Source organism: Megalops cyprinoides, chromosome 8 (assembly GCF_013368585.1).
Source record: "Megalops cyprinoides isolate fMegCyp1 chromosome 8, fMegCyp1.pri, whole genome shotgun sequence".
Classification (NCBI taxonomy): Eukaryota; Metazoa; Chordata; class Actinopteri; order Elopiformes; family Megalopidae; genus Megalops; species Megalops cyprinoides.
Window position 1 is genome coordinate 32,738,553 of NC_050590.1, and position 27,638 is coordinate 32,766,190.

General features: G+C 41.7%; 1 protein-coding gene across 2 annotated transcripts in view; it reads left to right on the top strand.

Moving 5' to 3' along the window:
- The first annotated feature begins 268 nt into the window (after positions 1 to 268).
- The window catches only part of lrrc4ca (leucine rich repeat containing 4C, genome duplicate a), a 253,048-nt gene continuing 225,678 nt past the window's right edge, over positions 269 to 27,638 (top strand). Inside the window, exons 1-2 of one of the 2 annotated variants that reach the window (XM_036534950.1) lie at positions 269 to 800; positions 1,100 to 1,184. The gene's annotated coding sequence lies outside the window, so the exon portion shown is untranslated. Of the gene's footprint in view, positions 1,185 to 27,638 lie in introns of both variants that reach the window. The other variant, XM_036534949.1, reaches the window with a different exon arrangement.

Below are 27,638 nucleotides of genomic sequence, written 5' to 3' on the forward strand. Positions count from 1 at the left end.
TGGACATCTAAAAGCCAACCACTCTTCCCCTCTGAATGGTTTATGTGTTAAGATGGAGGGAACAGAGAAAAAGAGATTACAGATATTTATTCTTGTATCTGGGCAGAGGAGTCATGCCTGAGAGATAGACTGTGTGTTTCTAACGTGTTGAACTGAAGAGCACAATTGTATCTTTAAGAGAGGCCGCCTAAACGGCTTATTTGTATTCTAGGCTCCCTCTGTGTCTCCTGACGTGTGACTGAGCGAGAGAGAGAGAGAGAGAGCGAGAGATACAGAGAGAGCAGAAGAGAGGGAGAGAGAGGCAGAACCAAATGCGATGCCGCAGAATTCAGTGACAGACCTGGCATTTATTTGAACAGAGACTGCCACGGCGAGAGGGACAGAATGCTCTAGAGCTAACGGTCGCTTGCTCTGTATCTTGGATCCCCCGCATCGGAGACGGGAGACGGGAGTGGGGGGAGAAAGCAGCCGCTGGGAGCACGCCACGTTCCCCATTTCGCGTCAATCCAAGCTTCAGAAATACAGCACGTCGCTTTATCTTTAGCCTTTCGCTTTTCCTTTCTTCTCCTCTGCATCACCTCATTTCTTCCTCTGCTCCAGCCTTGAATGGGGATATTTGTCAAGGGGGGGGTGCGTGGCTTGAATGAGAATAGACCCGGTCATCTGCAGGTCAGAGGGAGAGCTGCCGGTGTGCTAAAGAGGCACTTTGAGGACCATCTCCCAGCAGATTCAAGAGTCCTCGGGTCCACTGTCGCCACTGAAGCCTAAGGTCATAGCCTCGGGCCACACGCAACTGCCAGGTGAGCTGTCATATAGTACCTGTGCACGAGGAGAGGGTAGGCCTTGCACAAGCGATCTCTTCACCATTTTTCCCTGGTTTAAGGGAGGCTCACTCTCATCCTGGATAGGATTACTGTCCATTTTTTTTGTTCCACATCTTTGCCACCTTTGATGTTGTCCAAGGACATCTGAACGCAACACATAAAAAAAGGATTTTCTTCTGAGGACAGGCTAATTCTGAGGGGATGAAGACCCCTCACTTTGTTCCTTGCTTTTAGGCAAGCGCCACATTTGTGTATCCTGGCTGGTACATTTTCAGATCTGAAAAAAAAGAAAAAAGGAGGCAGTACTCCGACTCCTACGCTGTCTCTCCGCCATTGTGACAGGGGGCTTCCTCTGCTTTGGTAAGTGATTGTTGTGAAGTTTGTTTTTCTCTTCCTGCTACTCTCCAACTTTTGCTCACAATTTCATTCTCCCTTGAGACATTTACATCTTTGGAACTTGCTTTGAAATGACTGTGCTTTCATTTGCATAATGGCAGGCATAATTCTCAGTCTAGGAGTCAGCATTGCATTAAAGTGGTTTTTGTATACTTCACATGGCATGGCATCTCAACAGAAACAGTCAGTATTTATATGTGAGTAGATGGAGATAGACGCTGGCACACAATGGGGCATTCAACCTACCCGCTCTGCCATGCCCTTAACTTTAGTTGACAAATTTCCGAAAGCACCGCAGTTGCTACAAGTAATGATATTTTTACAGTTGACTCTTCCAATCAGGTGGGGTGTTCTCTCATTTTGGTTCTCTCATTTTCAAAAAAAAATATGAAGAACAAAGCAATGTTTGAATAAATGTATTGCTCCTAGGTATGGATGAAATGGCATGGTGCTGAGATAAAAGGTCCCCCCCACCAAACCCAAACAATAATTCTACATGATCCAGCAATATCCTGACTGATACTGACAGATTAGAGCAGCTAAATGCTTTTAAAATGGTTTTATCTTTCAAGAACTCCCACATACCATTCATCTAAAAAAATGGAGCCTTTGACTATGAGGACAGTATAGAAAATGCACTGTCAACATTGCTATTAATAGGGATGCAGTGAGTGGAGTTCAAATGCTCTGAACACTGCCTTGCAGAGATGCTACAACACAAGACATGAAAAATGATACATACTACTACCTATACCGGTCACCTGCATTAATCATCTGAGGGCTTTCATAGAGCATAAGAGGATATCCTCTCCTTTCTTTTGTCACAGTTGAAAGTGACACAGATGAAAAATACATGGATTTGCAATGCCTTTGTGAATGCGCTTTGCCATATCTGCTCACTGACAATCCGTGCAGGGGGAACATAAGGTGACATAAGCCGTTCAGGTCATGTGAATGTGCAGAACACTTAATGTGCTCATTGATATGAAGTATGATATGGATATGATATGATATGATATGGAAACATGAGCTGCCAATTTCATTTGAATGCATGGAACTGGTTTTCCAGGAGTGTCCACACTTTGCCAGCACAGATACTGGGGACAACCATATTGGTCATATAGGAAAGCTGCAATGAATACAGCAGGTGGTGAGAGGAACAACACATTTCTTTTGTTTATTTTTAATTAATTTTTAGTTAATTATTGTTTATTCAATCATGTATTTCTTGAATAATCCACTCCTGGGAAAATTGCAGGGCAAAGCTGAAATGTATGCAGGCAATGAGTTTGCGTGACCCAGTGATCACATGTCAGGACCCGTGAATCTTGTGTAGTCAATGAGAAGATGGCTTGTGCACCCACCTCCCACCCCCCCCATGCAGAGTGCTTGTATCTTTTCCATGTATGTTCACATGTGTTCCTAGAATTAGAATGGTATGGCAGTTGTACTCCAGTCTTCAAAAGTTTATGGTATACCTGAACATGCAACTACAGTTCAATGATTAAAAACATACACATGGACATCAAAATGTGGCTCGATGTGGGTGGGGATGTGAAAAGCAGCATCATTTGAAAAAGGTGCTTTTCTTTTGCTTTCTGGGCTATGCATGCTGGGCAGGGAGTAATGAAATAATGTGCATGAGATCAACAGGTCCACAAACAGACTCCTTGAGACAGCACAGTTTAGTCTTGGGTATCAATTTAGAGTGGGCGATTAAACAGGCCCACTAGCATTTACATTATACTGGTTGATTAATCTCATCACCCATTGCAATTTAAAGAAAATATTAGGGGGAAAAAATAGGGGAACCTACAGCAGGATAGCAAGTGAGCTAGGAGTGGGTCTTTGTTGAAATAGGGCACTACAGGGAAACTGTAACCCATCATACTGGTTGTATTCCATTCAAAAGGTGGTTTTGTGTCATGCTCATGGAGAATACAAGGTGAGATTCCCCAACAAGGCATTAACTTTGAAACCTAATGAGGTCAGCAGATTTCTTCTGCAACATGCTTGTTGGCTGCCTTAAGTTGTTGCTACAGGTACTCATTATAAATCTGCTTTGATATAAACCTAGAAGCATACACATTAGCATTGTGAACATCCAATATAAACTATCACACTCACAAAATGTAATTTTGCTTTCCCTTTCATTTTTTTCAATAATACCTTTGCTTTTTTGTGTACTGTTTGCCTCTTATATTTACCAGCTTATCGATTCTCAAGCAACAAATCATCCTAAATCTGTTAAAAACTGCTATAGCACATGCTGTCAGGTGCATGCAGTAGAGAGATACTTTTCTATGCATGGTGTACGCATTGATCATTATACAGTGGGATATCACTAAAGCAGCTCAGTTTGAGCTATACCCCCTCACCCTCCCACCCCTGCTCTCCACCCCCACATTTGAACCAGCAGTATTCTGGTCAATAATCTACTTTCTGAACTACTAAAGCATTGAGGTTCAACATACTTATCCCATCAGCCATTACCGATGATCTTTTGTCTTTGTGTGCCTTGAACATTTCTCCATGATTTCTACTAAAAATTATGCCTTCAGTGCCTCTTCTCCAGTCATTGTTCCATCTCATGGACCTTCATGTATTTTTCTCTCCATATATGGTTGACGTCCTACACAGGGTCCTGATATTCTGCATATGGAGGAAGGTGGGCAGGGTATGAATGGCATTCTCTTCATAAAGAGCGTTTAGGTTGAGGCAAGTGTCATTTCTCAAAAGGCAAGGCTCTGTGCCTCATTGCCATCCCCAGACTGCAGCCACCACTGGAACACCGCTGCTCAACAGCAACAGGATTGCTGGTGTACGAGCCACCACCGGGAGATTGGGAGATTTCACGCCTGTCACCTCGATTTCATTAAGAGCGTTCTCCTCCTACCATCACGTTTCCTAAAATTACACATTAGCGTAATTGCAGTGCAGAGAGCGACAGTGGATCGACCCGACCCACAAACAGGGTAACCCCCCCACACACACATCACACACACACACACACACACACAAACCTTTTCAACCCCCACCACCTCAAGCGAGAATAGTAAACCAAAGTGTTTCCTACCGCAATCACAACCGTTTGTCACGCACGGGGGCTGTTGAGATGAGAGGCCACCCATCTGATTGCTGTGGCTTTGTTTACCCGTAATCAGGGTCTCGGTGAGGCTGACCGAAGGGCTCCTTCTCTGGGAGACTCGCATCTACTCTGTCAGAGGCGGCTTTAATGAAACTTAAGCAGGAGAGGGATCACGAGAGGGAGAAATTGCCACTGATTAAATAATTATTGTGAGTATTTATCCATGCATAATGCAATTAACACATTGTCTGTTTTTCACCAAAATGGAGAGAATGTGGCTTGTCGGGCAGGTCTATAGCGACAGCATGTGTGCACTAAAAGCTTCTTTGTTATTTTAATGAATGCATGTTTTTTTTTAACCGAGTGAATTGTACAGAATTAAGTATGATATTTTCATGCTTTTTCATACAACCAGAAGAGTCCAAAATAAATATAAATCACACTGAGCTAATGAAGCCATTTTTTATTTTTGAAAACCAAACCCCACACATTGTAATGTTTGAGAAGTGGAATGCACATAGGCAATGAATACAGATATTTCTTGTTGACAAAGGATGTATGAGGCATTTTGGCAAGCTTTTAAAAGTGTGCCTTCTGTAATCACTCTTCCTTATTTTGAAAAAAAAAAACGCTGAAGAAAATGTAAGCATTCCTAAATTTAGACCAGCTTCGTTTCAATCTGAAGAGGGATCATTTTAAGATCTTTTTTTTTTCCAGCACAAAAGGGTAAGTGATTTGATTGTAGGAGCCATATAATATTTGAGTTTTAAATTTAATGGAAGCAGCCATCCTTGGTGTATACCAACTGTAAAGATTACCTCAAATGTATGTTTTGCATTGTAGCTATTTAAACAGGAAGTATGCAGCAGAAGGAACATATGAGATAGTCATATGAAAACCATGTTTTAATGTTTTTCATACATATTTAACCCTTATATGCATTCCATTTATGCTAAGGAATGGAATGCATTATTACATGTTACTCATGTTACTAATGTACTCTTCCAGTTGACAGATGTTGTCATCTAGAGTGACACAGAGGGCCATCATGACAAGTTACAATAAAGGCATATGACAAGAGCTATAAGAACAACAAGGACACAAGTACAACACAACTGGTAGCCCAGTGACTGAAAACCAAGCTAAAAATCAGTTCTAAAACCCAAGCATTCAACACTAATTACTTGAGCGTACGCATAAAGCATAGTAGTGCCATAAAGTGCCTGTAAGAGTAACATTCCTACATCAAGCCATTTGAGCCTAATAAAAATATGTAAGAGCAATGTTATAGCACTTCAAATCAGAGTGATATTATTGTTCGAAACCATGATCCCTAAGAGTACCCTGCTATCATACTCACTCTCCCTAACAGTGATCTGTAAGAGCACAATAAAACTACATGAGATTTCAGTCAGACCTGAATGAGCTGTGTTTTTTCCATTCTGTGCATTATATGGTGCATTATTTAACAGCAACAACACCAAAGCAATAGTGACAAAGAGTTTAGGACAAACAGGAGTAAGGTCCATTTCCTGTGTTTCAATTACGTCAGTCCTGTACAAATATATCTTTGGATTGTATGCATCCTACACAATTTTATTGTATTTTTATTTTAATATCGATTTTTTTTTATTATTACTATTAATAGCGCTTTCACAGTTATGCATTAGGGTTTTCATGAAGTGTCACTCAAATCCTGTTCCAAAAGCAAATACTTTTGACAAGTCTGCTAGGTAGCCCTACAGTGCATGCTTCTCAGAAATAGCTTATGAGGGTTTGTGCATATATTATGGTGAGCATGTTATGCTGAAGCAGCAAGACACAGGCTGTAGAGTATCATGCATTTAGGTTCAGCTTAGAACATTGTAAAAAGCATATCCAAGATGGTTAGAAGATGCTATATATGATAGAAACCTAACAAACAAAAAAAATGATGTGTCCAGATTCCCATTTGGTCTCACAGTCAATAAAAATGAGCCAGCTGAAATTTTTAATTTTTGTGGATTTTTAAAAAGTGAATTTCACACAGTGATACAGTAGGTTTATATGCATTGCTGTAGCACCAATGCAGTCTTATGGGATATATTCCACCTACTTTGTAATAATATTATCCAAATAAATATGCATACCTTATTGCTGCTCAGAGTGTAATGGAGGAGGGGAAAGGCTGGGAAATGTCATATGTCGGTGAACACACACTCTCTCGCCCTCATACGAAACTTTACAGTTTTGCCTGACCAGGTTGGTTCAGTGCAGTGTAAATTTCCTTTCCAAAAGGACAAGCACCCATCTGAAGACTTCACAGCTACCTTGCAGGCTGAGGGAGAAAGGCCCTAGGTTCAGAAGTGGGGGTGGGTGCTTATCTGTGCTCCACAGTCTCCTTCAGGAAGGTATGGGAGCAGGCGGAGGGGTGGGGGGGGTATGTGGGGGGGGGGGGGGGTGCTGTTGGTAACAGGGAGATACAGACTGATTTTGGGCAGGTCCTTCAGGACTGCTGTTCTGGACAAGGACTATACTTGGTAAGTGACTGTCGAGCTGCCACAGACACATTCAGGCCACGATGTTATCATGTAACTCTGCCATCCAAGGTACACTGCAGAATAAGTAGAAACTGTCTTCTCCAGATAAGGGTAGTATTACATACAAATGCTGGAAAAAGGACATTGATTTTCTTGGGGTCACAAACTATAACACTCTAAAAAAGCTAAAATGATGTTTTTGTATTTTGTGTGTGGCACATCATTGCAATACCAAAGCAAAACTTTTCACATCAACCCCCCCCCCATCAACACTTGCATACCATATTAGATACATTCCATATAGAACAATAAAAACATCATCCAAAAGTTGATAGCACAAGCTGTTAACCATTTCTTTTTGATCTATCAAACAACCTGTCAAGCTGTGAACCTGAAGCTTTCTGGAGTCAGAACCACTCTGTTATCAACAATGTGTGAAAAGACCTCTCTTATTTACCTGTCTCTGTACACACACTGTAGTGATGAAGGGATTGGGAGCATCTTGTATGCTGTGGTAGTATCCTCCTTATTACAGACTGAAGGACGGTCTTCACAATGGTAAATGCCTTGAGCATCTTATTTCAATGTAGAACATTTGAATACAGATTGACCAGAGGGGTCTTGAGGATCCCCTTAAGGGTGTTCAGTGCTGTTACATTTTTGCCTTCAGCTTTGTGAACTAACAGAAATTTTTGAGTTAAATCAGACCTCAGAGCAGCTTTTCATATATTTTGTTTAGTAATGGACCGCCCCCCTAAACATAATGTTATATCCCTGATAATGAGGCAGCCCACCACACTGCAATGTATAGTAGCCCAGAGGTGACATATAACTTCACAGCACATGACAGGAGTCTTTTTAATCTCTCTGACAGGTTCCTGATCTGCCTATCTGTCGGTTACTGGGACTCAGGTTTACCTGAAGGGAATCCAAAATTCACAGAAAGTTTAAGAGAGTAGTGAACAGACCAAACCACAAGCTCTGCAGTCAAGCCCCAGGGAACCTGCACTACTCGCATGCAGTGATATAACATATATTAGTGCGAAATATAAGTGTTCTACGGGGTGGATCACTGCAAAACTTATTTACAAGATGGATCACTGTATAACAATACTATAGGGGAGATCATAGAACAAATGAGCTAAAAACTGAATTAACATTGTTCATCTAAAATGTGCTACCAGAGTTATGATATTTAAGTGGCATTTAGTGTTGATATCCTGACCGGCATCATCTGATGATTTGTACAGTGTCATGGCTTGTGTTCTAGTGGGTTTTCTGTGGTATGGAAGTAGCTGTCTTTTCAAGGTAATTGCCATCCTTCTTTCCACATCTGTGCATGATTGGCTTGTCTCTCTCTGTATGCATTGGTAGAGCGTAGCTTCCAAGCTGCCCTCCTCATCGCATGACCTCTGTAGCCACTACCATCTGGACCGTGGATGCCAGCAATCGTCTCTGAGCAGGCCCGGACATGCCTTTAATTAGCATCCTGTCATAATTATAGCGCCAGCACTTGAAGGATGACAACTCTATTTTCAGACTGGGACATGGCTGCTTCATGAGGGCGGGGGGGGGGCACCATCACTGGGCTGTTCAGGTGCTCATGACTCCTTACCCTACCACTAACATCTACCCCCTACAGAGAGATTGAATCCTTTTAAGTTGCAAAAAGAGTTGTTATAGTGATGATATTCCCAGAATATGTTTTTAGGTTTTTATAGAGTTCAAGGTTTTTGAGAAACAAAACCCTGATACATCAGTTCAGATCCCAGCATGTGTCTTTCCACTCTCTTCTGAACAGCTGAATAACACGGGTGGTCACTGGTGGTCATTTCCCTTCACAGGAATGAAAAGACAGAGAGAAAGCACAGGAACTTGTTTTCACACAGGATGGATGCCCGATATTTTTCATTACTTGTGATCCTTGCCTCATTTTTTTTTTCATGTTGGCCCAGCCAAGGTTTCCATTTAACATGACCCCCACAACCAGCTTTTGTTGCCACCTGCTGTTCCTCGTGCTTGAGTGTTCACATGCTCTAATTTTCATTCTGAGGTAGAGCAAAACAACCCTGAGGAGGGGGAAAGCATCGAACGGGCCCTGCTGGTGACTTAGAACAAAGGGAGATGTGCGCATAGTCACTAATTAGCTGGTTTAGCTCCATCTGGTGACTTCAATCAGGATGAATCCTATTGATATGTTTTATTTATTATTTTTTTGATGATGTGTACACAAGATAATAATGCGTAGATTTTTATATTAGTTTGATTACACACTGTTATTGGTGTTTCATAACAGCTCCAATCCCCCCCCCCCCCCCCCAGGCCTGATACACACACACACACACACACACACACACACATACACACACACACACCCCTGGGAGATTTACAAACACTAAGCTTCCATAGCACATTGATGCAAAAGAACAATATCCACTTTTGCTTTCTGCCCTCATGTATACTCCCACTGGAATAGAGGGACCTAATGAGCACTGACGACTGCTGTGTGTCTGATAAGTGCCGTGTGAAACAGCCCACTCATGCTCTGCTACCACATCTCCTCTTCCTCGTTAGCGCAAGAGTGGTGTGGGCCTCCCTCTGGGTGATAACGGGCCATTAGTGATAACTCTCTTTCTTGCCTCTCTCTGTGTCCCTCAGTCTCGTTTTTCTCTCTTTGGTTCCATACCTGTCTTTCTCTCTCTCTCTGCTTCCTGTCTTCCCCTTTTTGGATCTCCCCTGTCCATCTCTCTTGCTCTCTGTATCTCTCTGGAAGTGGCCAGTGGGTGGTTATGGGTAGGGGTGGACCACAGGATCAGCTTAACTGGAAGAAACAACATGAAGCTTTCATGTGTCAATAGTCCATTACACCATTTGGCATCTGAGCCTGTAGTCACCATAATGTTGTGGGAGTTGCCCCAGCCCACTGAACGGATGGAGCCACAGAAACGGGATTCTTGTTGGGCCAACCTCCCACGTGAATGAACCGAGTGAAGTGGAGATTCAGCTTCTCGTCTGGAGGGCAGGACATCCCTAACATCTCCTTCAAACCGTGCTGGTATGATCCATGATGATCACAGCTTCCTGTCTCTGGTTGCTTCAACCTGTCAAGCTGCCTTACATCCTCAGAGCCTGGCAATTGTTCCTCTCTGTCTAACTCTTGGGAAATATGGGAAATACAACAACTTGCTTGACAACTGATTGACCACAATCTTATCTACCACAGTTGATGCTCACCCCCCACAATCTGACTGATGATATAAATAAATACATTATTTTTGTGTATTTACCACATTCAATAAATGAAAGATACAGAGAGGACTGTCAAATCAAGACCAGACAGCAGTATCATGTCACTGCATCATTCTGTGGAAAGAATGTTAACTGAATTGTCACCAGGGTAACCTTCTACAAATATGACTCAAAAGATAACAAGAATTCATTTGAAGTTTCTGGTATCAGGAGACAATGTCTGGGTGAGAACTTACATTGATTTGATTCTTGTGTACTCATTATAAAGAAAGATGATTATTACACAAATTTCCAATATACTCAAAAGCTCATTTATTTTTGATGTTGTGTATCACATCTTTATGCACCTCCCTTGGTATTCAGAACAGCAACCTCCATAAATACCAAAAAGACGCAAAACATTGAGCCATGAATATAGCACAAAGTGTTATATGGCTGGAACAGACATACACCACACATCCACAAATGCACACATGTACAAATGTGTCAACATGCACACACTCATGCACACAACATGTGCATACTTAAAGTTCAGCAGATTGGCCATAGAGACATGATTTTGAGATCTGTGATTTCACGCAGTTCAAACTTCTGCATTCTTCCAGTTCCTGAGGCAGGGAACATCTGTGATCTTTGTGCGGAATGCATTGATCCAGGCGAAAAAGGTTTAAGAGTTCAATGATAGTATCAATGCCTTTTCTTATTCTTATACTATGTTTTAGGTGGATATACATTGAACAACACTAGCATGTAACCAAAACAGGAATGAATGAAAAGTGAAAAGCAGTCAGGCATAATTGTGGCTTCCTAAAACAGGGACCTGACTTCCATGGGCATGAGTCGACTTGATGTTGCAGAATCTCTCTGTGTTCTAAATCTCTCCATGAATAGGGATCTGCCTGCAGGAATTTAGTTTCAGAGCAACTGCTACCACCAGACTTTTGGGAGGTGGGGGGGGGGCCTAGACACCTGGCCTTTTTTGAAAGAGGTGCATCGAGTTTACCACCACCTTTTGGGTGGGTGGGTGTCAAGAGTGGGGACACATTGGGTCTGTCTGGAAGAAAAAACAAAACAGCAGAATGGGTGAAAGGGGAATCACATGGTGACAGATTGGGATCATGTGATGACAGTGAGAACACTGCACATTATCCCCCTTCAGACCAAATGCAGGCATAGATACACCCTCAGAGCCTGTGTTAACAAGACATGAAGCATAGCTAGTTTATCCAACATGAAAGACGATGTGCCTGTCATCGGATTATCTCTTCTCCTGAGTTGAGGGCTTTCATGTTGCTGTGTTATTGTTGTTATTATTATTTACTTATTAATAGTTTTTCCAAATTCACATTTTCACATCACCTCCGCATAGCACTCAGTTGATTAATGCATGCTTACTCAGGCTCAGTATCCCTCCCCTTCACACACAGCTATCTTTTTCTTCCACGCAATAAAAACAAATGGAATGATTGTACTACAAGAACCACAGGGAGTGGTATGCCGCGGAGAAGTCAGAGAAATAGTCAAAGTCATTGCTCTCACTCAGCCACCAAAGGTGCAATGTAATATCGACCAAAATATCAGCTCTCCACATATCTGTTCAGAACAAAATTACATTTAAAGATGGCAAACAATGGAATTTAGTATCACTCTACAGTCCTTCTTCTAGATGGGAGCCTGGGCACCCTCAGCACTCATCACACTGTGCCATGTAATAGGCAATAACATGGGATTGTGGGTAGTCTGCCCGACATCACACACTCATCACATTTCCATCATTTCATTTTTTTTTTTTTTTTTGCTTTGCTTTTTTTTTTTGCTACTGCTCTTTGTTTGACTTACATTTACATTTATTTATTTGCAACTTGCAACAGCAACAAAACTAAAACATCTTCATGTGGCATTACCCCAACACATGCAAACAGGTACAGCTTATTCTTTATCTGTAGTTTAGTTTTGTCACAGGCCATTCACCGTCAACATTTGCAAGGAGACAATACAACCTTCAAAAGTGATTTTCCACTGTGACATTCTGCAAAGGGAAAGCAATTGGATACATAAGCGCAGCTGAAATTCACGGTCTCCTTCCCCCATTGCTATATTTCTGCATTTGGCTATTAAACAAGTCTCTCCAGTACTGGATTAGAAGTAATTTATTTCTCAACCATGCTGCAATGTAGATTTCCAACAGCTTGAAAGCATATGGAGGGGAAAAGCACAAACCAGTGTTATTGGCAGTAATGCACCAATTATTAAGGAACACCTGTTTCACTCATTTGTGATGTGACTCCGGGCCCTGCGGAATATAAGCAGGTTAATTAGGGGCTCTTCTGGTTAATTGTGCGATCTATAAATAGTGATAAATGGGGAGGATGGAGCTGGCCCTGATCTCTGTTCTGTCATTATCGGCGCTGGAACATATTAACATGGTATCGCTCACTAAGAGGAAGGTTGTGTCACACCTCTGCTTCATAGAGTGTGTGTAACTGTGGTTGGTTGATAAATACTAAAGGCTGCAGACATGTAATTAAACCCAAGTAGGACAAGCACAGTGCCTTGTCTTTCAGGGCTGCCTTTGCTGCCTAGCGACGAATTTGGTTTCAGACCAAGCAGGTGAACTGACAGACAGGTCAACCTGTGAACTTGCAGCTGGGTGGCAGATGGGAACACATTGGTGTTGGATCACGGCATTGCTTTTAGACAGACAGATGAACAGAATGTCTGACTGACTGCCTGGCAGATGCAGTAAGTGGAGCATGATAAAGATGCTAACCGCTCTTCTCCAGTTCTGGCTGACTATGAGGTTATGTCTACCTGCGAGGGAAAAAAAAAAAGGAAATCACATTAGTAGCTGTCTGCCTGTCTGCACTTCCTCAGTCAACTTGCTTATGTTGCCAGTTCAAGTCCAATGGTCATATTTTGAGGTCATCTTTTTTTCTTATTCTTTATGGGGAAAAACCCTCAATTGTTTTTGAGGGTAAATTTCATATCAATGCTATTTCTGTTCGATACCTGTACAAAGCACGTGCAAGCCATCTCACTGAATTTGACTTCACCAGGAGAAATAATCAACTGTCATTGTTCAAACAGACAGAAATGAATCGCTCTCTTTGTAGTGATGCCCCCAGCATTGGCAATGTGACATGCAAAAATAAAGCTCCGTCACAAAGTGCTGTGCTCGCCAGGTCACTGATCAGTATTCACGTTCACCAACGACTGCAACCTGCTAAGACTGGGCCCAGCCATTTCTCTGCCTGTGGAGCCAATCTCAATCTTCTCAGATGAAGATCAAATAGCTCCTTTCAAGTCCCTTATAGGACCAGTTTTGTTAAACAGTATAATAGAGCAGAAAATGCCAAACAGATTTTTTGTGAACCACAAACATAATAAATGCTTTAAAACAAAGAGTCCGACACATTTGGAATTGTTATGACAATCCTTAGCCTGGAGGACTCAGGAGAATGAAAGCTGTGGGAATGGGGAAAGTGAAGTGGAAATGCAGCAATCCTCTGAACAAAGGAATGAGCGAAGCTTACTTTTGTGCCACCATTGATCGAAAGTGTGTGCCGTGTTAATGCACCGTATGAAATATGACCACAGAAAACGGAGGAGCCACTTGAGCATGCTGCACATCATAAACGTTATTGCATTATTGGCATGCTGGCCAATCCCCTCCTGGAAGGACATTGATATTCACCCATGTGTTGCTGCATCAATACAGTAATTAATCAATATACTTGATGGATGACTCTGATAAAGCAGTTAAGTGAGTGCATGCTTATTAGTCAATGAATCCATCTTTGAGTAGCTTGCCATACAGACAGACATATGATGTACGTTAGCTCTTAGTTTTAGGGAATAGTCCTACAGTGTATTTGTATGTGTGTGTGTGTGTGTGTATCTGTGTGTGTGTAAGATACTACTCATACTGTTCAGGGTATATGAGGGTATATATCATAATAGTTAAACCTCAGGGTGTTGCTTACGTCTGGTTGGATGACCTTTCTGAGTTGCACCTGCACATTAGTATTACACATATTTGTTGTAGGTGGTCTGACTATTGTTATGTACTCTTAGTGTTGTACAGCAGTTGCTCATATTTTACCACTGTTTTCCAGCTCAGTGCTCATGTAGTATATTACTGCGTGTGCTGTTCCTATGAGAGAGAGAGAGAGAGAGAGAGAAAATAAGTCAACAACAGAACAAGTTATATGTGTCACCTGTGCATCTGAATGTATAAGACTTTTTTTTAATGTGGTTGGAGAAGGAGAGAGAGACCACAGAGATATAGAAGATGAGGTGTAAACTTATTCAGGGGAGACCATAATAAAGAGAAACATTTTGGTTTAGCTTAGTCTTGTAGATCCAGCTCTGACCTGTCAGAGATATACAACAGTAAAAATTTGTGGGGCCACAAGTAAGTAAGTAAGTAAATAAAAATAAATAAATAAATATGCAAGCTGTGGCCATTTGAACTTGCAATGATGAGTTCATAAGGTCTCAGTCTACACTTTGAGAGAAAACAATAACCTATAAATGCTCACACTCCAGAACATGCATTATTTCTTGCTTACAAAAGACTTTCCAGTGTGACACCAAGAAATACTATTACTGACACCAAGGAAGGAGGCATAATCATCTATCAACCATAGATAAACATGGGAAATGCATGAAGTGAACTGAGCTGAGGGTCGAGGCTTTTGGAGCAGAAACATCAACCTGTTTTTCTTAGTCAGAATTCCCCAGCCCAGTATGGTTGTTAATATGTTCTGACTAAGATCCCCTTTTAAAATGATTCCAGATGCTGCCCATAGGTAGCCTGCAGGCCTACGGCAACACAAAGAAGACGGTCAATTTGTGTTTAAACTTTCTGACCATTCAGTCAGTCATTCTGAAGGTACTGGAAGGCTGATGATTCTGTGTGCTCAAACTCCTGCTGAGGCAGCTGTGACTATCTGTGTGCAAGCAATAAAGGAACAAAAAAAATACAAATTTTGATGTGCAGCTTCCAACAATAAGTGATTTTATATAAGTTAGCAAATAGACAGCACTTTAAATGACGTATGGTCTTTGTTGGCCCCTTGTAGAAGTACTTACATTGGGAGCTGTCCATCTGTGTGTGGGCATTTCCTTTTCCCATTTATTGCTATTTTCTGCTTTTATGATGTGTGTTATATTAAAACCCCAATGAATATCAGGGCCTCTCGAAACTAGGCCCCTGGCAGAGGCACTGCCTTCTCTCAGGGGATGCTTTGATTGTCTGAATGTGTTATATTGTTTGAGCTCCTTATTATTTTTGTTTTAGAGGTCCAAATATGACAGTGGGGTCTAAATATTACAACCCTGTGCTACTCCCCTCAGATCAAGAGGTGTGTGTATGTGTGTGTGTGTGGCATCCTATGCACGGTAAACCCCAAAGCTGATTATTTTTTTAATCAATTCTTTAAATAGAGGCTTTTTATTAAAGAAGTGAACCGAGTGCTTTGCACTTGTGTTGCCGCCAATAAAACCTCTCAAAGCATTTCTCTCTCAAAAACTCCTCTTTCAAAAGGCAGGGTTGTTCAATTTCATGCGGCGCTGGGGTCAGTTCCACTCTCTCAATTGCACTTAATCTTCACTGCAGTTAAAGACTTTCACAAATCATAAATCTCAACTGGTTCTTAGCAGATGTCATTTACTCCTGTACTCCATCAGTATTAAACTGTAGTGATTTAGCAAATTAGCTATTGTTTTTGAGTCCTGAGCAGCAGGCATGCGCTTTAGTGCTTCAGTGTGTAGCTACAGCAGCCTTTTGTCACAAAATATTATAATGTGTGTGTGTGTGTGTGTGTGTGTGTGTGTGTTTGCGTGTGCGTGCGTGTGTGTGTGTGTGTCTGTGTGTGTGTCCAAGCATGTGTTTATTCATACATCAGAGCATGTCTGCACTTGCATGTTTACCTACAATGAGGTTTTTCCTTTGATTGAGGAAGCAGTTCACTTCTCAACAAACCACAAAAGGTCACATCTGCTCCACTGGACTTGGCATTGGCTCCAACACAGATGTAGTCAAAGTTGACAGATTGTGTCACATTATCAGAAATCCCTGCAGATTAAGATCTCCAAAGGTCAATCCATATACAACATCCGTGATCCTAGATAATCGTTAAACAGCCGTGTCCAGCCTTGCAGGAGAGGGAAGCAAACCTCATTCTCTGGCCACAAGAGACCATTGAACGGACCCTTGCTGCTACTTTTCATAATGAACCCTGTTCAAGATACACTGAATATGAGTGAAAGAGTGAGAATAAATGTACCACCACTCATGGTCCAATCGATATTAGTTAACAGAATGGACATGATTGGTGCAGGATAGAGGAGTGAAATTGAGTAAAAGGAAGATTTGCTGGGGTCTGGGACACAACAGTAAAAAACAGAGGAGCATGAACTACAGCTCCTGATCTGTTAGACTGAAGTGAAATAGAGTAAACCAAATAGACTTTTACAATCCCCAGGGTGAGATCTGTGCAGGTGTACAGGTGTTCTTCAGGCATTCACGATTGTGTTGACAGCTATCAATGTGCACAGCATTCCTGAAAATTCCAGCAGTAATCGTCTTGCAACATAAAATAAGGACAATGAAGGAAGGGCTAGAGTGAGAAAAGGAGTGAAAGAATGGCACAGGCAAAAGTCTCTGAAATGCATCAGATATTTCTCTGTGTTATTGTTTGTGTGTGTGTCTTCTGGTTCATTCTGTCATGCACCATGTCACATTACAGAATATCTATTCTGTACATTACGTAAGGCAACATATTTAAATTACGCAAACATTTATGCAGAAAATAATATTGTTATGTTATTCAAGGGTGACTTCTAATTTATATGTGGTAATCAGGAATCCTTGTTTATAACATTGCATCCATGGGGAAACTGTATTCAATTCCCATCTATGTCTGCAGTTTCCAAGAAATCCTTGTGTCATACGGCAGAGCAATAGCACTTATCGCTTGTGGTCTTCCAGACAAGAGAGAGAGAGAGTGAAGGTTAAATGAACTGCCAGTTGAGGTCTCCCATAGAGTGAAGCAACAGGGAGGCACACTAGATATATGTAGGTTGCAGAGTCAGGACTGTAGAGAAGGCGACGTTAGGCTCGTGTGAAATGTGAGGCGGACACAAAGCCCTAATACAAACATTGATATAGACCACCCAGTAGAGTCTACCAGAGCAACCTGCTGCCGCAGCCAGGCTGCCCAACCCCATCCGCAAATCCTCAGTCAATCCCCCCATCCCACCTCCATCTGTCCACACTACTATCGGGAGCAAAAATCGACCGGCTCTGCCTCATCGAAACTAAAACCATTAGCATTCCTCCTGTGGCTTCTGTCCCGTAGAGCCGATTCATCTTTATTAGGCACGTTTTAATAGCCGAGGTGATTCAGATGACGAGAGAGAGAAATCTGCACTGTTTGTTGCACTCGGCGGCAAAATTAATGAGGGACACACAGGGCTACCCACTGGTGAATTAGAATAAAAGAAAATGGGCACTGTTTGCTATCCCTTTATTTACAAGCAATCTTCAGTTTTGGGGTTTCAAACCATTCCGAATGGTTGTTTGCACATATCACCTAGATGTTACACTTTCTACTATAGCTTTTTTTAAAGCTACAGTTCATATACATTTACAACATCATACAATTAAGAATGGTGTTTGATACAGGTAAAGTGGCATGGGAGTAGAAATGGATGGTTCTACAGAATTCAGTTATTGCTTTCATCAGGCCAGTTATAAAGGCACAGCCAGCAGTGTAAGTTAAGCATTTCCTTTCTTCTTGAACCCAGAGCTGGAAAAGTGAAATGGCCAATGGCCAAATTCACTACCTGGCTGTTGTATTCTTAGGCAATCACTGCCTGGGGCAGTAGTCACCCCTGTCACTCAGTCTCATAACTGACCCCCATTCAATTCCCTCCTCCTTGTCAATTTACCAGTTGTGACTCGAAGAAATGCATGCACACTGAAGCAAAATGCGGAAATCCGACAAAACCTTGTTAAAAGTAGATTTGCAGCGATACGGAAAAACACCTCTTTACACAGAGAATTATTAATGTCAGGAATAAATTGCTAAGCCCTGGTTTTGCGCGCATAATTTTCTGAGACATTTCAGGAAATTCATCTTGACATTTAGACTAAGCTCTGACAAGCTGAATGGTCTGTTCTTGTCACATAAATGGCCTTACGTTCCCAGGCTTTTACGATTTGGGTAGATTATTGCACTTTTTTAAATGCTCAATCAGAAGCCATTCTTGAAAGGAAAATGTTCTTTACGTATATCTTAAGAAAGTCACAAATAATTAGTTGAGGGATAGACATGCTGTAAATATTTTATGCAAGCTCTCCCTCTCTCTCTCAACTTGTCAAGTAAAAGTGCTCCTAATCAAGACTTATATTATTCCAGCTTTAGGGAGGAAATGAATCAAAATTATAAATAGAAAAAAAAAAGATTACACATCTCTATTTTTTCTTCTCAGAGACTATTTTTAAACAGAACTGAGCAGTTTGTGCTTGGCTTGACACCAATAAATGCTCTCCCAGATGCAGATGAAAAAACAAAGTCTCTGTGTGTTTTCTTCACTGATACACCTCTCATAATAGGTAGGATTTTACAATGTCATACTGCACTGAGGTCAGTTCCCGATCCCACTAAAACCTCTCCAGAGTTCAGGAGCGAATCACAAAGCCCTTTCGTCCTCACCCGCTCCTGTCAAATCCTTTCAGAGTCAGTATGACTTCTTTTTCACCTTTTTTCAGATTCACAACAACTGCTATGCAGACATGGTGGTATGTCACAGGTGGTGTGCATGTGGATATATATGATCAATGTTGGTCAGAAGAGTGATACTGTTGTTAGGGAACCAATGTGATAACCTCAAGACTGCAGATTAGAATCTGAGATAGGTCACCCATGTTGTATGCTTGAATGGTCCATACATTGAATGGACACAGTATGTAAGCTGAGCAACCTCGGTCAAGTCTGTGGGCCAAACAAATAAATTATGGAATACTGGAATATGGCAGTTTTTCAAATGATTCAACTATTAACTGGTCTCACAGCTGTCTGCACTGTTCTACTCAGAGAATGCACTAAAGGCCTTGATCTTTTATGTAACTTTTGAACCTTCAAAAGCCCCCATGTTTTTAGATGGCAGGGAGAGAAGAAAATATGAGAGAGAAAATAAATATTTAAATGCCTAATGTTTTATTGGGAGAGTCTCCCTGAGGTTGCAGAGTGTAAATCGACATGGGTAGGGGGGAGCTAGAACAGTAGGCAGGCACTTCATTTGGAGGCAAGTACTTGGAGTAGACAGAGATCGCTAGGCGAGGCGCATGGTAAACCAGGGCTTTGAAATGTTGAAAAAGGGAGAACTTCAACTTACTGAGGCTAATTTAGTGGTAAAGTGCCTTCATTCCCATGATGACATACATGTACACTGGCTCCACCCCCCTGGGGGGACCCAAGCCCTTTTCACAGGCTGCCCTCTGATGTGTTCCTCCCTCAAACAAACAACAGAATGCTCTATAAGCCTTTCACCAGCTCGCCTCTTTTCTTGCATTCCTTTTACTCTGGTCTCACTGATGCAGAACCCCAAGAAGAAGTGGGGTACCTCTTTTAAAAATATTTTAAAATCCTTTGCTTGACCCTCATCTGTTTTAAGAGGCAGAAATGGCAACACCTGTTTCCATACACTTCCGGTCTCGTTGATTGGTGGAAGACGCCTTGTGAGGGATTATGAGAGGAAACCTGAGAAACAGAGACCAGTACTGTGCTGTGATCTTGTTGTGCATTCATTTAGCATGGCCCAATCACTGAGGCAATTCACCCAGGGAACAAAGGCACCAAAACGAGTTGGTTACAGGTCCTAGTTACTATTAACCATAAAGATGTCACTGCCCCTCTGACAGGAGCCGTCTCCTGCACGTGACACTTCGTATAGAAATGCATGCAACCTTGTTTGGGAGCCACCTTGATCTGTTCCCACAATGAAAAAAAACATGCCATAGATTTACCTGAGTGATATGTTTGAAGTATATTGGCTTTCAATATGGCATGACTCAAATAGTGCTCGGTTGCTAGTGGCAACCAGCAATGGACATTTCTGCAGCTCCCTAGTGGCTTTGAAGGTGATTGTATACCTTATATATCAGGGGTGGTTTGGATGAGCAGCCTCAGACACAATATACAGATATGTGCTGGGAATGAAGAATGGGGCTTATGTATCATTTTAAAGTATTACCGTGAGACTTGGATTAGTGATTTTAATGACATAATTCTGAAAAGTGAATGTCAGAAGACTACAGCAGTCCTTTCACCCTTTCCTGTGGTGATTAGACTCATGTCCCTGTAATTGCACACCCAGTACTTTGCTGAAGCTAGTTGGGGCTGGTGTTGGCATAGCACAAGTAGTCAACCTGAGAGGTTTCTGTTGTCATATTGGTGGATGAGGAGGGGGTGCTCTCACTTCTGTACTACAACGACCCAGTGCAGCGATGGGAACACTGCAATATGGGCTCCAATCACTCTAATTTATAATGATATTTTTATCTTAGGTTATGACTGACTGTGGTCATTAATGATCACATTGCATGTGTTTTAACAGTGAGCTGAAGAATAAGTGAACTGTAGTGTCCAGGCCAACTTTCAATTCTGATTCTCTCAATATGGATGCTTGATCATGAAGATTTAAACTGAAAAGACTCTGTAAAGACCCAGTTGTTCACAAAGTCTAGGCCTTTCTTTAGTTTGTTAAGCAAAGTGAACACTTCCTCTCTGTATTTTGGCAAAGTAAAGTGAGGAGCTTTTCTGCCTCTAAAGACAGAGAGAGAGAAAGAAAAAACCTCTGAGCATCGGCTCTGACGTCACAGATACAATGACACCAAAGCGTTCTGTTCCCCTAAAAATACACTCCTGACAGTATCATTTGCTCCTCTCGCCAAACCCTAACAAAGCTTCAGCAGCTATTCCCAGCAGGAATGCATCATACGAGGTGAAGCAGATCAATGGTGCTCGGTCTTTAATATTCCCACATAAATTATAGGTGTGTCATGGGAACGCTAGCTTCCTCGTCTGAAAGCAGTGTCAGGTGACACAAGAAAGTGGGCTGTCTACAATCAGAGCTTCCTGTCACCTACCGTGCAGCCCGCCACCCCCGCAGTTCTATTTTAGCAGGGATTTTTTGATTTTGGTGGCAGGGAAGAGGGAGGGGGCTGCAGATGGAGAAGGGAAGCCCCGGAAACGTTCACTTCCCTCACTCACTCTCTTGAGACCGGGCGAGAAGGTCCCCCAAAAGTTAGAGCAGTACTGTTGTTTACCACTAGAAGGCAAAAAACATTAACAAAGCACTGGTAGTGTCCTCCCCTGAATGAAGTCTGATCATTTCTTGTTTCAGCTTCGTTTCAGGAAGGGGATCTGGAAAAACTGGCACGAAACCAGTAACCTTTTGAAGAAACCCTGGGCTCCTCTGCTGACACATTGCATTCAACATTTGTGGACAATGCAGCTGGAAAAGAGAGGAAAGACAATAACCATTCAAAGCTGCACTGGCCCATCAACCTTCTCACATGTTTCTTCTCAGGCATCAGTGTGGCAGAGCAGTTCTGTATTGCAACTTGTAGGGAAAGGGTTGCAGGATCCGATTGCAGATGGGGCACACCTTTTTGCACTTGCACACATGCTTCGTCTGATTTTTTTTTTCTTTTAAAGTCAGTTTTATGAGTGCATGACCTTTCATAGGGGTGAAATTTTTTTTGTTTGGAATACACACAGACACAGACACAGACACACATGCATTATATATATATATATATATATATATATATATATATATATATAAGTATACTATAAGTATACTATATATATATATACTAATACTCATAAGTATACTTATACTCATATATATATATATATATATATATATATATACGTATACTTATATATTACTTATATATTTTAAGTATATATATATATACTTAAAAAAACAGCTGTGACCCAGTACCTGGCTGCTCACCTAGGCTTTGTGGGGAAATGTGAGATTCCTTGCGCTGGCATATTGATGTCCTATCCGATTTTCTCTTATGACATTCACATTGACTTGTTTATGTATACTTGCAACAGAGAACAAGACCTGTCTGCAACATTAGGCATTTGTTACAAATTGCTTCAGGCTTGTATACATAAAGCTGAAGTAAAGCAGAGCATATCCCTTGATTTTTAATTTGTGGTACAACTGTAAATATGACTTCTAGGCATCAAAATAGGGTGAAGGTGATGTCGTTGACATTGTTGGTAAGAAAGGGGGGCCCGTCTAACTAGAGGGGGGCCCATCTAACTGGCATGGATCCAAATGAGCTATCAATGAGAGCTGTACAGCAACAAAGACCTTGTTTAAGTGAGAAGTGTCAATCAGGAGTGTAGCGGACCTGCATATTCAATGGAGCATCTACCCAGGGAAGGCACCTTTTGAATTCAGTGAGCCCTGCTCCTTCTCCCACTCCCACCCTTTTGGGTTAAACCCCCAGTTATGGGACAGACCCCCTGAGAAGATAATTTGGATGGGGTTAGAGTCACAGAAGGTCCTCTTTGTCATGGAAGCAATATAAAAATTATAAACCAGGCATTTTTGGAAATTCTCGACATATATCACTTTGTCAGAGAGAGAACACTGCTTTCCACTTGGGTGCTGCCCCTGTCTGGATCACTGTAATTTGCACTTCAATGGCAGTACCTCTCCTGTTACACACACACAGACACACATGCACACACACGCTTCTCTCTGTCTTTCTCTTCTAATTTCAATCTTCCTTTTTGTCAGTGTCTGAGGGCAGGGAAGTGTCTCTTAGATTGGGAACAGTGATGTAGTCTTTGTCAGGCTGAAGATGGAGGTTCATTGCTGTAATCAGCCCCTTTCAGAAGGCAGACAGAGTCATAGCTGCGTTTCCTTAGGCTCTTGTGATTAGGGCCAGGTTTTTTTTGGCATGACAGACTGTCCGATTCTTAGAGCAAAATTCAAACTAATCATAGTGCAAGCAAGCCTAAGGCCTATATTATATCAACATTTGTCTTTGACTTATAAAGCCAAAATGGCTGCTTCTTTGCACCTATGTGTTGAGACCAAACATCCTGCTGGGAATTCGCCTTTAGCTTGTATTAAGATGCTCAAAATATCTTCGTAATACATCTAAAATATACCCCTCCATGTGCTCCACCCTCCAATTACAGACTAATTACCCAGCTAATCTCTCAATCCGGGACAATATAATGAGTTGTCTTGCAGAACACGTTCTCTCATTTTCTGATCTTTTTATTTACATAGTTTTCATTACTGAAGCTTCAACCGCTAGTCTGTAGCTGTAACTTATCTCGCCACACTGATCACATGGTGTTTTGTCAACACATCCACTGTAGATATGACTGATGTCAATCACAGTGTTCTCTGTCAAGGCCTCATATTGAATGTGTTTGCTGTAATTGTGTGGTGGAGAAAGATTGTTTTTACAAAGCACCATGTAATCCAGACCTCAGAGTTCAAGGCTTCCATCTACAAAAATAATAACATCTTAGAGATGTCAAGCAGACCTTGATCTGGTTTTGTAACAATGTTCTGTAACACGTTTCTCTCTTAATGTCCTATGGGTTTATAACATTAAAGGAACTATACTATACTTGCAGATTTTCAAGGGTATGTCAGTCGTAAATAAGAGTATTATCAAGGTACAGTTCTATGTCCAGTACCGTCTTTATTGACACATCACAGTGTAAGAAAATCCATCTCTGTGTCCACAGAGCGATATCAAAAAAAAATATTCATTCTGCAGTCAAAAACTGCTCTGATTTTATGTGTAGTGAATTTATCAAATATTTTTATGATGATGATGATTATAATGCTGATGATGCCTGATGCCTGATGACAATGATGATTATTATCATTACTATACATGAAATGCACCAAATTCCTCTTGTGTGAAATGGGCTTCATTTCTCTTCTGATCTTTTTATTGACTGGCCACTCCACTAAGCTGGCCCTGGAGACTGAGAGAAACCTCCAGTACGTTCACTGAACTGTCTTTGTCCTTTTTTCCCTCTTGTGATGTGCTTACTGAAATCAATCCCCATGTCCCGCAGGTAGGCAGAATTTAGCCATTGTGCATGTTTGACAAATCGCTCTACCGGATATTTCCATGCAAACAAATCACTTTCCAGCAGGTATTTAAGATTTTGTTTCTCTCTGCCATGAAGGTGTGGTGTGAGCAGTAAGTGACCACTGCTTGCTTTGATTTCATTTGGGAATCCATATCTAATCTAATTCTCCTTGATGTAAATCCATAGATATAAAGCTAATTACATTTACATGTTGAGTCTTTTCCCAACAGTAAATCACAAATGAAGCATGTCAACATTCACTTAGCACTTTTATCCAGAGAAACTAAACACTCACAGATTTTACATGCTGTTTGATAGAGCTGGATGTTTACTAAAGAATTTTGGGTTCAGTACCTAGACCAAGGGTACAGCAACAGTGGCCCACCATGAACCAGCAGTCTTTGGATTGTAAGATCTGTGCCTACTACACTACTACTACACTGACAAGTTACATTCACACTTATGTGTGACAACCAGTGGTACGACAACACTGAATTTTTTTCACTTGCAAATGCACATAGAGTAAAAAAAGAAGAACAGAACTCTTATTCTGCATTGTTTTATTGTGACCTTTCACACCAATGTGCCTCACCACTGCAGTGTGGGTGCCCTGGGGAAAGGCAGATGCACAGCCTTCATCTGGCTTCCAGACCTCTGGATCCATTTCTGGGCTATATTCAGGCATTTTTATTATGGTCTGCTGACTGTCTGCTAACTGTTTGTTTTTGTGTATAAGACTGAAGAATCAACACCCAGAATTTGTTAACCACTAAATATTCAGATGAACGTAATCTCACATACATAGCCAAGCATGAATACAGAGACTCCTCAATGAGCCTGGGTCATTTTAAAGCAGGCTACTGCTTTACATAGTGTAGATGTTTCAAAAGTATAGAGGCAAGAGGGGACTTTGAAAACAACTAGTTTTTAATGAGAGAAAGTCTTCTATCAAAGCCTGTCATGTTCTGTCCCTGATTTTTTACTAATAAGCCAAACTATTGTAAGGAAAAACAAAGCGCAATTCCAATCTTCGCAGAAAAGACTTCTTTATTTACAGGAACGGCAGTTGTCAGAAATACGTGAAAACGCATACAGCATACAGGTGGTGAAATACAGGAGGTCTGGTAATTACATTATCTTCCCTAGCAAGAACAGTTCTCAATCACCCATCACCGGTTCCTTTAGAAGTAACAATTGCAGCAATGGCAAAGTACAAACTGCAAAGTGACAATTGAAGTCTATGAGCAGAACTGTGGTTACAATAAGGCCATCTAGACAAATGAATACAGGTATTAGCATACCTTAAGTGAGAGGATCTGTGCTATCTTATGCTGCACTGAGTGAGCTGGTTTAGGGATCTGGACCAAAATCTTACAGTTCCCCCTTTGATGCTTATATGCCATAAAGCATCACCCATTCCAGATATCCTAGTGGTGGTGCTGTCCTGCCTTAGGTTGTCATCCTTTGCACGGACAATCTTACCCGTCATTGGACCAAAACCTCTTTCCACTGGAACACTCTAAGCACCACATCCTCAAGCCCGATGAAGCTTTATTACAACCACAGACTGCTCACCCTAACCTTTATTCAATTATCTACTTTTAACCAGGATAGAAGACAGAGAACTACTCCAGCCAAGGAGACTCCTTAAGAAGGTTATTGGACAGATTTGGTTTAGGAGTGGGAAGCAGATTATTTAAGTACTTTATCCAACTGTGGTAATTCACAATCGAATTCAGAAATGTTTTCAAATCTTCTGGTTTGGCATACACAGTTTGCTGAGTCACACTGACATACAAGGAGTGGTAATTTCCTATTGATCAAGCTGAACTGGGTACAATACAGAATGAAGTGGAATTAACAGGTTTGGAGCTCTTCTGCAGACTGGTCCATAGATGAACTGGTGGCTGCTGCACTATGGTATTTCAGGAGTGCTGTTGTCAGGAGGTCCTTGTACATTCCAGTCACTCTTTCTCCCTGATACTGCTCATCAAGCATGGAGACCACGCCGTCAGGTTCACCAGGACTGGAACATGGACCCACTGAATGTTGTGGATCAGGACCCCAAGATTGTCAGCACGCCGGGCTGGGGAGCTGGTTGTTGCTCTGGACATTCTGCAGCACCACAGCAATGGGTAGAATTAACCTCAGGACACTGCGCCACATCTCCTTTTTGTTGTTGTTGGTTTGTGTTGTTGGGATCTGTAAAACACACACAAGAAGAAAGAATTCCCCCCCTTTCTCCCCACATAGGCATGACATTTGACAAACATATAGCAAGACAAACACATAAGAGTTTATCAACAGTCCCCCAATTTCTTACATGGTTTCAGTTGATCCACATAGAACCATTTCCTTGTGGACTGTCCAACTTTTGCCTTGTCCACCTCCTTTAGACCAACAATCTCTTCTGAAGTGGCCTATTTTCCCACAGTTGTGGCATCTGTCTGTAAAAGAGCTGTTTCTAAATCTTCTGCGTCCATTTCTCTGTGGTGGTCTCTGCCCCTCGCTACCTCCCCCCTTTGCCCAACAGTGCCTCCTAATGTGCCCCGGTTTACCACAGTTGTGGCATATAACCATGCCATTTGAATTACGAAGTGGGGGCATAAAGTTTGGTGTATGGTTCGGTCTTTTGTTTGTGGGGTTATGGATACGAGAGTTATACACTTTTATCATTTTGCTCACTATCTCTGAATATGGCGTGTTGGAGTCTATATGTAATATGAGGGCGTTGCGCATGTATACATCACACTGTGCTATCAGAGCTGATTTGAACATTGGATCCTGCTGTGTGATATCGGGTATGCCACTGTAAGCTAGGAAAGCATCCAAAAGCCTAGATGAAAATGCTGCAGGGTGCTCCCCTTTTCTCATTTTAACCCCTGTTATTTTCTCCCAGCTAATGACTCTTGCCCCCAAGACCTCAAGCAATGCCTCCTTCCTCTCTCTATCATTAGCAGTTTTCCTCTGCACCTTTTCTGGGAGGGCCCTTGCCAATGCACGTGGGAGACACATAGTCAGGACCACACAAGCATCTGAATCTGTTAAGCTATGCAAATCAACATATTGTTCCAAACTGGCTAGAAATTCTAAAGGGTCATGCTGAGATAGATGAAACTTCCCAATACTCTTAACTAACGATTCTAACTCTGTAGGAGTGAGAGCCCTAACAGTGGTAGTGGTGACGGAGCTATCTTCCTCACCTGGATGAGTGGTAGTAGTGGAATGGATTGGCGCCATGGGGAACCTCACAGTATGAGCTGAACATCTGTCCCGATCGTCGCAACTCTGTGCGCTGATGTTATGTGCCAATTTGTCCCAAAAAGGATTACTACTTCTATCACCACGATCATCCACACCACTCCTTGTTTCACATCTACTCATCAAATAATCGCAG